Source organism: Trichechus manatus, unplaced genomic scaffold (assembly GCF_000243295.1).
Source record: "Trichechus manatus latirostris isolate Lorelei unplaced genomic scaffold, TriManLat1.0 scaffold00110, whole genome shotgun sequence".
Taxonomy (NCBI): Eukaryota; Metazoa; Chordata; class Mammalia; order Sirenia; family Trichechidae; genus Trichechus; species Trichechus manatus.
Window position 1 is genome coordinate 6,263,722 of NW_004444046.1, and position 11,938 is coordinate 6,275,659.

At 41.0% G+C, this 11,938-nt stretch overlaps 1 protein-coding gene across 8 annotated transcripts in view; it reads right to left on the minus strand.

The window, feature by feature from the left end:
• Nucleotides 1-11,938, minus strand: part of TNIK (TRAF2 and NCK interacting kinase) — a 469,288-nt gene that overhangs the window by 456,260 nt on the left and 1,090 nt on the right. The gene's annotated exons all lie outside the window — the stretch shown is intronic.

Genomic DNA, 11,938 nt, shown 5'->3' on the forward strand with positions numbered 1-11,938 from the left:
TAGACAAGAAAAAAGAAAAACAACACATTTTGAGCTGTCCTTGGCTATTAAAAAAATAAAATCATAAAGAAATAGTTCAGAAATAACTCTTAAAATAGCTCTATGCTCATCAAAGAGAAGAACTTGTCTCCAAAGTCAAAGGCTTCTGGGAAATCTGTTAACACCAGGGAGATAATATATCAGATAATTCTGATGTCACAACAAGTTCCTTAAGTCAAATGATGGCCATGTGAGTCATTATGGGCAATGGCTTTGGGTAGGTGAGTCTTAGCTCACCATTTAGTAGCTCTATCACCTTGGGTAAATTCTTTACTTTGTCTAAGCCTCAGTGTGCTCATCTGTAAATGACATAAGCCTACCCTAGAGGAAACCGTTCTGAGAATTAGATGAGCTAATAAGAGTAATAACAGGTAAGAAGGATACCAAAAATCAATTGCTGTCAAGTTGGTTCTGACTCATGGTAACCCCATGTGTGCAGAGTAGAACTCTGTTCCATAGGATTTTCATGGCTGCGGCCTTTCAGAAGCACATCGCCAGGCCCTTCTTCCAAGGCATCTGTGGGTGGGTTCAAATCACCAGTCTTTCGGTTAGCAACCGCGCGCCTAACCATTTCTGCCATCTAGGGACTCCTAATATGTATACAGTGCTTAGTAGATGCCAGGCACTGTTCTCAGAATTCTACATTAGTAAGTGCTTTAATCCTCAACAAACTTATAAGATAAATTCTACTATAATTTTCATTTTATACATTAGGAAACCAGGACTAAAAGTTAGGAGACTTGTCAAAGCTCACACAGGTAGTAAGTAGCCAAATGGGATTTGAATCCAACAACCTGCCTCCTAGGTCCACACTCATAACCACCTCACCAAGCTGCCTCCTTAATATAAAAACAAGTGTACTGACTGGCACATGATAGATGCTCCGTCAGTGGGATGGATTGATATTCCCTTCCTCATCATTTCAAGGAGAACCTAGAAAGTTGCAAATCAGTACTGCTTTTTTAAGGTGTCTCAAGGAAAGATGGGTCTCACCATGGTTCTTTTCCTTCTTCTGGCCAGCCCTGAACTTGCCCGGCAAACTTCCAACAGCTGTGCTTAATCTATCTACTTGTCTTCAACCTTTACCCCCAAAGAACCTCACAGTATTCTAACATTCCCAGTTCTAGGTATTCAATTAAGTTGTTGTTGTTTAGTTGCGACTCCATGTGAAGTGCCCCATTTTAAAAACAATGGAATGGAGGTTTGGCAGAGATGTTGGGAAATTGGCACTATCATACAATGAAAGGGGAAACGTACATGGTTACCACCTTTTTGAAAGGCAGTTTGACAATGTCAAGAGCCTAAGGAATCATTCACACACCTTCATTCTAAATCCCACTTCTAAGAAGCTCTCCTAAGAAAAAAAAAAATGTGCACAAAGGTGTGTACAAGGAAATTTATCAAAGCACTATTTACAAGAGTTGAAAAGTTATAAATAACCTAAAGCTTCATCAATAGGAATTGGTTAAATATATTTTGACACATCCCTGCAACAAAGTGCTAAGCAGTCATTAAAAGACATATGATTAGAAATTTGAAAACTGATTGAACATGTGAAGAAACTGAAAATGACATGTTAATTTTTTTAGGCATGATAATGCTACTGTGGTTATATATTTTTTAAAGGTACTGTGGTTACATATTTTATAAAGAGTATCTTTTAGAGAGACATACTAAAATATTTACAACTGAAATGATATAATGCTTCAAATTAATATGGGGGAAAGTAGGTAGGGGTATCGATGAAACAAGATTGATAGCCAGTGGATAATTATTAAACAGGGATATACTAGTCTGTCTACTTTTTTTATAACAGCTTTATTAAGATATGATTCACATACTATAAAATTCACCCTTTTAAAGTATATAATTAAGTGGTTTTTAGTATATTCAGAGAGTTGTACAACCATCACCACTATCTAACTTCAGGACATTAGCAGTCACTCCCCATTTCCCCTTCCCTCAAACCCCAAGCAACCACTAATCTACTTTCTGTCTCTCTGGATTTGCCTATTCTGGACATTTCACTTCAGTGGAATCATATAACATATGGTCTTTTGTGACTGGCTTCTTTCATTTAGCACAATGTTTTCCAGGTTCATCTGTGTTGTAGCGTGAAACAGTGCATTTTCCTTTTGATGGCTGAATAATATTCCATTGAATGGATCTACCACATATTGTTTATCCATTCATCAGTTGATGGATATTTGAGTTGTTTCCACTTTGGGCCTATTATGAATAAAGCTACTATGGACATTTGTGTACAAGTTTTTGTGTGGACATATGTTTTCAATTTTATTGGGTATACACCTAGGAGTAGAATTGCTGGGTCAAGTGAAGGACTGTCAAACTGTTTTCCAAAGTGATTGAACCATTTCACATACTTACCAACAATCCATTCGAATATTCGCTCTACTTTTTATGTAAGTTTAAAATTACCCATGATAAAGTATTAAAAATTATGCCATAGAAAAATATTAATAACATGAGAAAATGCAAATTAAGTTTTAAAAAAGTTTCAGAAAAATATACAATATGATCTTAACTTTTCAAAGCTATCTATTTAACTATGCACAGAAAAAAACTGCTAAGCCATATAACAAAATGTATCCATGGTTATCACTGGGAATAATGATTGTGGATGAGTTGAGAGTTCCTTTTTCTCTTTTCTCCAAATTTACTACAATGACCATGTATTGCTTTCATAATGAGAATAAGAAAAAGCTTTTTTTTTTTTTAATTAAGCAAAATTTTAATAATTCAGAGGTCCTTGCTCCCATTTGCAATCTGTATTTTCTATGCCCTGAACCTCCGAGGGTCATCCTGATTACTCACTGCAGTAAAGACCCTACAACTGGACTCTGCCTGCACATAGAATCTTAACTTTTTACTGTCAACATCTAAAACACAGCTAATTATTTATACTGATTAACTTAAACGTGCTCTCCTCTACCATCAAATTAAACAGACTTGCCTACTTCACAATGGAGCAGAGGCTGTACTAAGTGTGTTCTGTACATGCAAGCACCTCGATAACCATCTTTGCATCCATATTTTGTCAGGTTAATCTTTGTGTGTGGTAGGACTAAATGATCCACTAAAACATCCAGGCAATGTCATCGAGGGTTGAGGCATAATAAGGAGAATGGGAAGACCCCGTTCTAGACCCAGCTCTGCCATTGGAGTTTCAAGACAAGGTACTCGTCTGAGCTCAGTTTCCGCCTATAAAAGAGCCAAATTTGACAAGATGATGACAAAGTCCTAGACACAGAGAGAGATAGAGATAGAGAGATTTTTCCTTTTACCATTATCTTAATAGTTTTATGGCTTTATCCTATCTGTGCCTTTCATTAGAAGCTGCCACAACTCATTATTTGAAGATATAAAGTGTAATAAAAAATAAGGTCCCTTCTAAAAAAATTAATTTTATTTATTCAACTGATATTTACTTAATCAATATTTATTATGTGCCAGCCACAATTCTAAGCACTAGGAAAATAAACTGTAAACACACAGGCAAGATCCCTATTCTCACAAAGCTTAGGTTTCAGTGGAAGGCAAAAGATTAAATATATACATATTCAGACAGTCACACAGTTTTAAAGACAATAAACACTAAACTGGATGGTCATACATAGATTGGTAAAGAAGTGTTGCTTTAGACATATACATCAAGGAAAGTCTCTCTGTGTGGTAGGTAGCTGCCAAGAGGGCCCTCAATGACTCCTGCCTTCTAGTATTAATGATTTTGTGTAGTCCCCTCCCACACTGCAAAGGGCTGGCCTGGATTAACAAATAGGATATTATAGAAATGACAGTGTGTGACTTTCAACACTAGGTCATAAAAGACATTGTGTCTTGTGCCTTGCTCTCTTGGACTGCTCACTCTGAGGAAAGCCGGCATCATGTCAGGAGGATAGTCAAGCAGTCCCTGGAGAGGCCCACATGGGGAGGAACTGAAGCCACCTGCCAATAACCAGCACCACACATGTAACTGATCTTGGAAGCAGATTCTCTAGCCCCAGTAAAGCCTTCAGAAGACAGCAGTTCATACTGATATCCTGACTGCAACCTCATGAGACCTCAAGCCAGAACCACCCAGCTAAGCCACTTCTGCATTTCCGACCCATAAAAACTGTGAGAGATAATAAATGCCACTTCTGCATTTCTGACCCATAAAAACTGTGAGAGATAATAAATGATTGTTACTTTAAACCACTAAGTCTTAATCTGTTATGTAGCAATAGATAAGTGATACAAGCAACGTTTGATGAGGCCCTCCACGTGAAAATCTGGCAATAGTTTTCTGAGCATGGGGAACTACAATAACTAACTTGACATGTTCAAAAAACAGATCAAAGTGGCTGTAGTGTAGTGAAAGAGGGTCTAAGTGTGGTATGAGACTCTTCTCTCTACCCAACCATTCACACCTTGAGTGTAGAGACCACGCCAGTGTTGTCCCCAGCAACTAGCAGCAGTCACTAAACATGTGAATGAATACATAAATGAAAAAAAGAATTAATGAATGCTGGATAAAATGTGCATGTCTTGCTCCTACAGTTAATCACATTTCACAGAATCATAGAACACTGGACTCACCCAAATTTTACACTGCTGATGTCAAGCACTCCTTATACTATACTAATGAAACAAATGTCAGTATTTGTATATATAATATGTGCCTATATACATACACACATATGTATATATACATACATATACACACATATACATATACATATATATATAATGTACTGTTAAGGTCTATGAACTTTCAGTTTGATCCCTACTGCCAAATTCCGAATTCTGTTGATTAAAAGGCAGTTCTTGAAAATCCATCCTTACTTCAGAGTCTGAACCAGGGTAACCAGCAACAGCACTACAGGGTAGTGCCCAGCACAAGTCACCATCAGCCCTCAGACCCATTGTTCCATCTTCAAAACCAAAACCACATTTCAAATTATAAATCAGGACCTAAAGGTTGGAAAAATCAAAAGTCTTCTGAAACTGAGGAAGATATATTACTTTCCATGGTAATTCTCAGCTCCTAGAGGTCCACAGTTTGCATACCTGGTATCTATCCCCAAGACCTAGAATAAGAATCCACAGCTATTCAAACACCTTCAGTCCCGCCTCTAGTTCCCTTATACGTCCTCGGATTTATCACAGAAGAATGACAGTGCAGAAGTGGCCTCTGGCATTCTCTGGTCCAAACCACTCGTGTTAATGTGAATAAACTGAGGCTTAGAGGGTGAGGTGTCAGAGCCAACACTATGAGTCTGGATTCCTAACTGCCAGCAGGGTGCCTCTTCACTCAACCTCACTCTCTCCCACATCCTCTCAACCCATTGCCAACTCTATCAAGACAAAAACTCAACATCAACTCTATTACCATTTGACAGAAATAGTAGTCGTAAACGGCATGGGGTATAGTGAAAGGACTGAAACACATTCCCAACATACCCCCCACCCCCACACACACACACGTCTTGGAATTGTAACCCGCAGCATTTAAAATCTCTCCAGATTTAGAATATAGAGACAACGGAGGGGAAATTTCTCATGGCGAGGAAATTCTACAAACAGGGATTCCTATCCAGGATCAGGCACTGTATTCCTCAAAATCGGCACCCCCGGAATTGTACTCTATGTGATTGGCATCCCCTGCAGCTGTACTCTACATAAAAGGATCCCCTGGAGTTGTGCAACATAGAACAGAATATAATTAGCATCCCTTGAAGTTGTGCTGTGGTTAGTGTACTGTCCCCCCCACCTTTCTGGAGTTTCTATATCCTCTCTATGCAACACCACCTCCAGCATCCTAAAAGGGCTGTACGTTGTGTATTTTGTCAGCTCAATATAAATTTACTGAACACCTCTATGTAACAGAAACTGGTGGGGGACACCTAAGTAAATCAAATATACATATTGCCTTCATGAAGTTTATTGCCTTGTAGTGAATGTTATCCAAGACGGTAAGTTCTCAGTGTTGCGAAAGTGGTGTGAAGACAGTTCTGAGGGAATGCGTCCTCAGCGGGAGGGATAACTTTGATCTCACAGAAATCAGGCACAATTCTGTGGAAAGGGTGGCATTTGCATGGTTAGAGCTAGGGCAACAGATGTAGAAAAGAATAACAAGGTAGTGCACACCCTAAAGAGCATCCATGCAGGAAGCAAGTGGTTGGTTCCCTCTGGGAGGAGTGGAAGTTTGTGAAGGAATGGTCATTAAAACTAAAGAGATTGGGTGGAGGCCCAGCTGAATTACAGCTGCTATTGACACTATACTAAAGGTTTAGTCACGGAAGGTCTTGAATAGAAATACCCAGATTGAAACTGTGCTGGGAAGATGAATATGGCTGTAGTGTATGAGAAAGACTAGTGGAGGGAAGACTGGTGGTAGAGACATACAAGGTGGGTCTTGGCATAGGTGCTGCCCATGGAAAAGCAACCACAGTGGCTGCAGGTAAGAATGGAAATAAAGGGGCCCATATAATAGATACTAAAGGGAGAGTTTTAAGATTGGGGCAAAATAAAATGTGTTTTGAGAATTACAGGTATCCCCTGGAGACAACTGAAGACAGCTGGGCATGTAAAAAGAAGTGGATTGAGAATCATCTTTCTCTGGAGGGAAATAAGCTTCCAACCAGAATGGAAGAAATTACAAGCGGAATTCATCCAACATTTTCTATTTAAATCCTCCCTCTATCTCCACTAGGAACCTTGTATTTGTATGCACAGAATAACATCTTATTCAAAAAAAATCACCAAGATTTTCTTGGAAGTCTCAGCACACTGCTAACAAACCAGTTTAGGCCCTGTTCTCAGATCTACTTCCCCCATAGAAATGGAAGAACCAATTTGGCATTAAAGCATCTCTCAGACTCAAGTTATCCCAAATGCTATCAGAAATACCGAATCAGAGACCGGTTGCACTGTGGCTCAGCTGGGCACGGCAGCCATGATTCAATCACAGTAGCTCAAAGATAGGTGGACTTTAAAACTACTATCACTGGAAGAAGGAACAGTGTCAAAACAAGAAGATTAATTCCAGGACAGACACAGAGAAAAAATAAAGGGCCAACCGGCAAGACACAAAATGACAAGATTTCAAAGAGCCTTACAGATAAGGGGGAAAAACATTATTTCCGTGAAAGAAAAGTGTTGGGTATTCTTTCATCAACAAAATATTCCATGACCTCCTAAGTAGATAATTAGGCAAACAATAAACCATGACTTATAGTAGCTTTTGTACTAAAGATTACTCAGTTAATAATAAATACTGGAAATGATGATGTACATTTCTCTGATGTTCTGATAACTACCAGTACACCCTATTTTATTATGAGGCAATGTCATTGCAAAGAAAACACCTGCTTAACATCTGTGAAAGACAACAAAATGTATCTAATGAAAAAACTGCCACGCTATTATCATTTTAAGATATTGTTATCAGTTTGTACAACTTTACTAAAGTCTCATTTAAGACCAAATTTAATTAAGTGCACTGGGATAATAAAATAATTATATTTCAAGATTTCTTTTAGCCTCTTGAGACCTCTGATCACAAGGTTTTAAATACTGGGCTATTAGTGCATCATGTTAGGTGCCCACCCAAAAAAAAAACTTTTGCCAACGCACAGGCATAATAAATTTGTTTATATTTAAGTAATAGTTGATCCATAGGTAGGAGAAAAGGTTTTTTTAAAAAAGTTTTGATGAATAATGTTGATACTGGTTTAGAAATATGCAAATCTCCCAAAAACTTCTGGGTGGAGATCACCTCATATCCAGTGAATGCTGACACTGGGAAAAAGTTCAACCCAGACCACCAGAGAAACAGTAAGCTGTTGTTAGTTGCCGTTGAGTCGATTCCAACTCATGGGGACCCCATGTGTACAGAGTAGAACCATTCCAAAGGGTTTTTAAGGCTGTGACCTTTCAGAAGCTGATGGCCAGGCCGGTCTTCCAAGGGGCCTCTGGGTGGGCCTGAACCACCAACCTTTCTGTTAGTAGTTCAGCCACCCCGGGACACCGATGTCCTTTTTAGGTGCCATTAAAAAAAGGCAGGACCTTCTGATGTCTTTTTGACAGGATCATTTTGTATTAGGTGCAGTCATTAGATCAAATGTTGGTGGAATCAAGTTTCCCATAAAATTCTATTTAATCTTGTAATAACATATTTGTATGATGATTTGCAGTTTTCAAAGCATTGCCATAATGCTTTGATTTTTGAAACCAGCCTGTAAATAAGACAAGCAGTTATTATTATTCCCATTTTTAAGTTAACTAAGGTTAAATGACTTACCCAAAGTCACAGACTATTAACTCATAGAAACAGAACCCAGGAGCTGGTGCTCATTCCACTGCATTTACTCATTCACTGATTCATGCATTCATTCATTCAACTAACAAGGACTATGGACTCCAAGATGAATAAGACCTAGCCCCTGCCCTCCAGAAGGAGACAGAAAGAAAACTCCACACCAATTAAAACACAAGCATGAAAAGTGTTGCAGACAAGGATGTGTGCAAGTCTTCAAGGTAAGGCCCCTTCTTAAATGTGAGTTTCAACGAAGAAAGAATTGGCTAGGCCTGGAAGGAAGTGAGGGTCAGGTGGTAAGACACCACAGGCCATTTAATTCTGTTCAACTAGAAAAGTATGTGCAAGTCCTAGCAGGTCCTGAGACTATGAGGTCAACAGTGGCCAAATCATGGCCTTGAATGCCCTTCCCCTGTGGGCCAAGCTAAAGACAGCCAAGGTGCTCAGGTTCAGAAATACGCTAATCTCCAAAAAGCTTCTGGGCTGAGCTCACCTCATGTGTAATAGAGCATACTGGTGGCAAATTTCATTCCTGATGTCCTGAAGCAAGAATGACTCAAGCCCTATGTTTGAATGAGTAAATTGTTTTCTGTAGCCTATATACGTACACACATTTTCATACACCCACACAGACAGAGTTTATATTCATAATACTACATATAATATATGTACTCACACTGATGATAGAAACCGTGCACAGAACTCTAGAAACCTCACATGCAGAGGCATCGAAACAATGTGGATGTCTAGTCTGACCCCTTGGGACATGTTCAGATGGAGACGGGTTACTGAGAGAGGCTACCCGCGCAGGACAACCATTTGTTCTAGATGATTCAGACAGTCATTTGCCTGCAGAGGAGGAACTGAAGGGGGGCTGGACAAGATGAACTCCAGAGGTACCTTAAAGCTCTGTGGCTTCGTATATTACGAGTTTACTTGCATGAAGCAGTTTCCCCGTTTCTCAATAAAATCCTGTAACTCTGGTGAAATTATTCCTCTCTGCCGCTTTTTGTGCTCAGGTAGAAAATGTATTATTGATTTCTGATTCAGCCTCAGACAATGTGACTTAGAGAAAAGAGCACTGAATCAGGAGTCAGGAAACCTCAATTCTCTTCCCAAATGTCCTCCTCCCTCTCCCCTTCCCAGTGGCTGTGTGACCTTGGACAAGAGGCTTCACCTCCCTGGGTTCCAGTTTCCTATGTGCTAAATGAGGAGTGGCTGAGCTCTCCACAATTCCCTTCTAGCTCTAAATCTATAAAACCATCCCCCAACCCTCCAAGATTTTGCTTATCTTTGTGAGCTCTAGAAATCAGGACTAAATAAACTGGATTTGAATTATCTATTTTTTCACCAAAGAAGATACTGCTTCATCTCACTTTTAAAAATCATCCAAATCGTGCATAATTTAAATGATCAGTGCTGTCATCGGTTGCTCTGGTGTAAATTATGCATTGTTACTATTTGGGGAAAATTTAGGCTGGGTCCAGTCTGGGATCACTGGCTGAGAACAATAAGCTCCCAAAGTGAGAAGGGATTAAAGGCCTCTCCAGACAGGATCTGGTTTTAATGCACTGAGCCCAGGGCTTACAAAAAGAGCATTGATTGTGTACATTAAAGAGTCACCGAAACAGCAAGGGACCCAAAGACTGCAGCAAATTCTCCTGGAAGCCACTGACCTTGGCTGCATTTCAGGGGTCAGGCATTCCCCAGGAGGTTCTCAGCACCAAGGCTTTTCTGGGGGTTTAGGAACAAATGAGACTTCTGAACTCGATGAGCCCACCTCTCCTAATTTGGGAAGACAGAGACGATCTGCCCTCTGATTTGTGGAGATTACTTATGTGGCCTTTGAACCCACTCCCGGCTGGCACACCCCACCCACCACAAAACAGTCCCTGACTCCATCCCTCCAAGGATGCAACTGTTTCCACATTTACATTCAAGTCCCCCAGCCAGCACTGCTCCAGTCTCCAGGGTGAGCTGTTGCCCGTCCCCCTGCACACCTCCGGGCAGGCAGAAAAACAGGCAGAGCACTAAGCCAGCAGCCCAGGCCACAAAGAGCAATTGCAGCGAATCGTGCAAAGATATCTTTTCAAAATACAAATCTCACACGCGCTGGTATTCTAATGTGAAGTGTCTTCAGGCCAGCCCAGCAAGCCCTCATGGTTCTCACACACCCGAAGGCTCTCAGCTCTATCTCTCAGAAAACCTTCCCCAGGAAAAAACCCACGAGTGGCAGGTCGGAGCCGAACTTAAAAATCAAAACACAGTGCTTTCATTAGAGGAGTGATGTAGATGTCTCGAAAATCACCACAAGCCTTGCCCATTGTCCGAACCCCTTCTCCTTTTACAATTCCCCCCACCTTGAAGTCTGGGCAGTACATCCACCTGATCAACCCACCAGCAGCTACACCCAGTGCAGAAAGCAGGACAAATGAACACACACAGTCCATCGAGCAGGAGGCCAAAGACTTCGTCAAAGCACTCACCCTATTACCAAGCACCTCCACACCCTGCCCTCAGTTGCCCAGGAGGCAGCAGGTTCTGAATGTGGCATTTCAGTGCCAGGCAAATAGACAGCTTACTGTAATAATGCATGAATGAGCTTTTGCTGCCCAACTATCAGAACAGGCAGTTTCAAACAGCATCTCTGTTCCTTCTCAACCCCTGGACTGCCTTGCAGAAACCTCATCTCTTGAACTAAATTGCGGTGGGGTGGGGGGTGGGGAGGTGAGTTGGAAAAAGATTAAAGGAGGCTAAGGAAAAAGTACAGCTTTGATAATAGTAGTCGCTCTTTAAAATATCCATGGAGAAAAGTGGCAATGTCAGAAGTACTAAAAAGACTCAGGTAAATGGCCACCAGATTTAGTTTCAGTCTAACAATGTACTCCTCAGGAGGGCGTGTGAACTTCAATCCTGCGTGTCTCGGTGTTGAGAGCCACCGTCAATTCAGCCTCACCAATCCAGCAGGTATCAAAATATGTAGTTGCTATTATTTTTCATGGGGAAAGGTTCAGGAGAAGTCGTCCTTAAATTGGTGCCCAATCTTTCCCCTCAGACCCCGCTGCTGCAGCCACCCCCGCCCATCACCCCCTTCCCGGGAGGTAGCATCTAATTAAAATGGTAAGGAAGCTCTGCCCCCTTCCCTTAAGGAGTGTTTTAGGATTGGGGGTTGGGGGTAGAGAAGCGTCGAGGTGGGATTCCTGGTATTCTGATCACAAAACAGCAAAATGGATTCTATACCAATAATGTCTTAGTCAATACAATGAAACGGCGTCGGAGGCAATTCACGTGAAGGTAAATTCAAACCAGTGCGGCTGGGGGGAGGGAGGTGCTCTACAAAGAACTAGCCACAGACATAAGGAAAACACACACACATTCCCAGGAGTTCCGGTGTGATTGGAAAAAAGCAGAAAACACATCCCTTTCACCTGCTTAAGTTCAGCCATAAAGCTGAAATGTCACAGCCACAGAGTCAGAAAGCACAGGCAGGGCTGAGTTAAAACCATAAATAAAGGTGAGTGGCAGGCAGGCATTAAAGGGAGCGCCAAGAAAGAGCCGGGGCAAGGGAGGCAGGAAAGG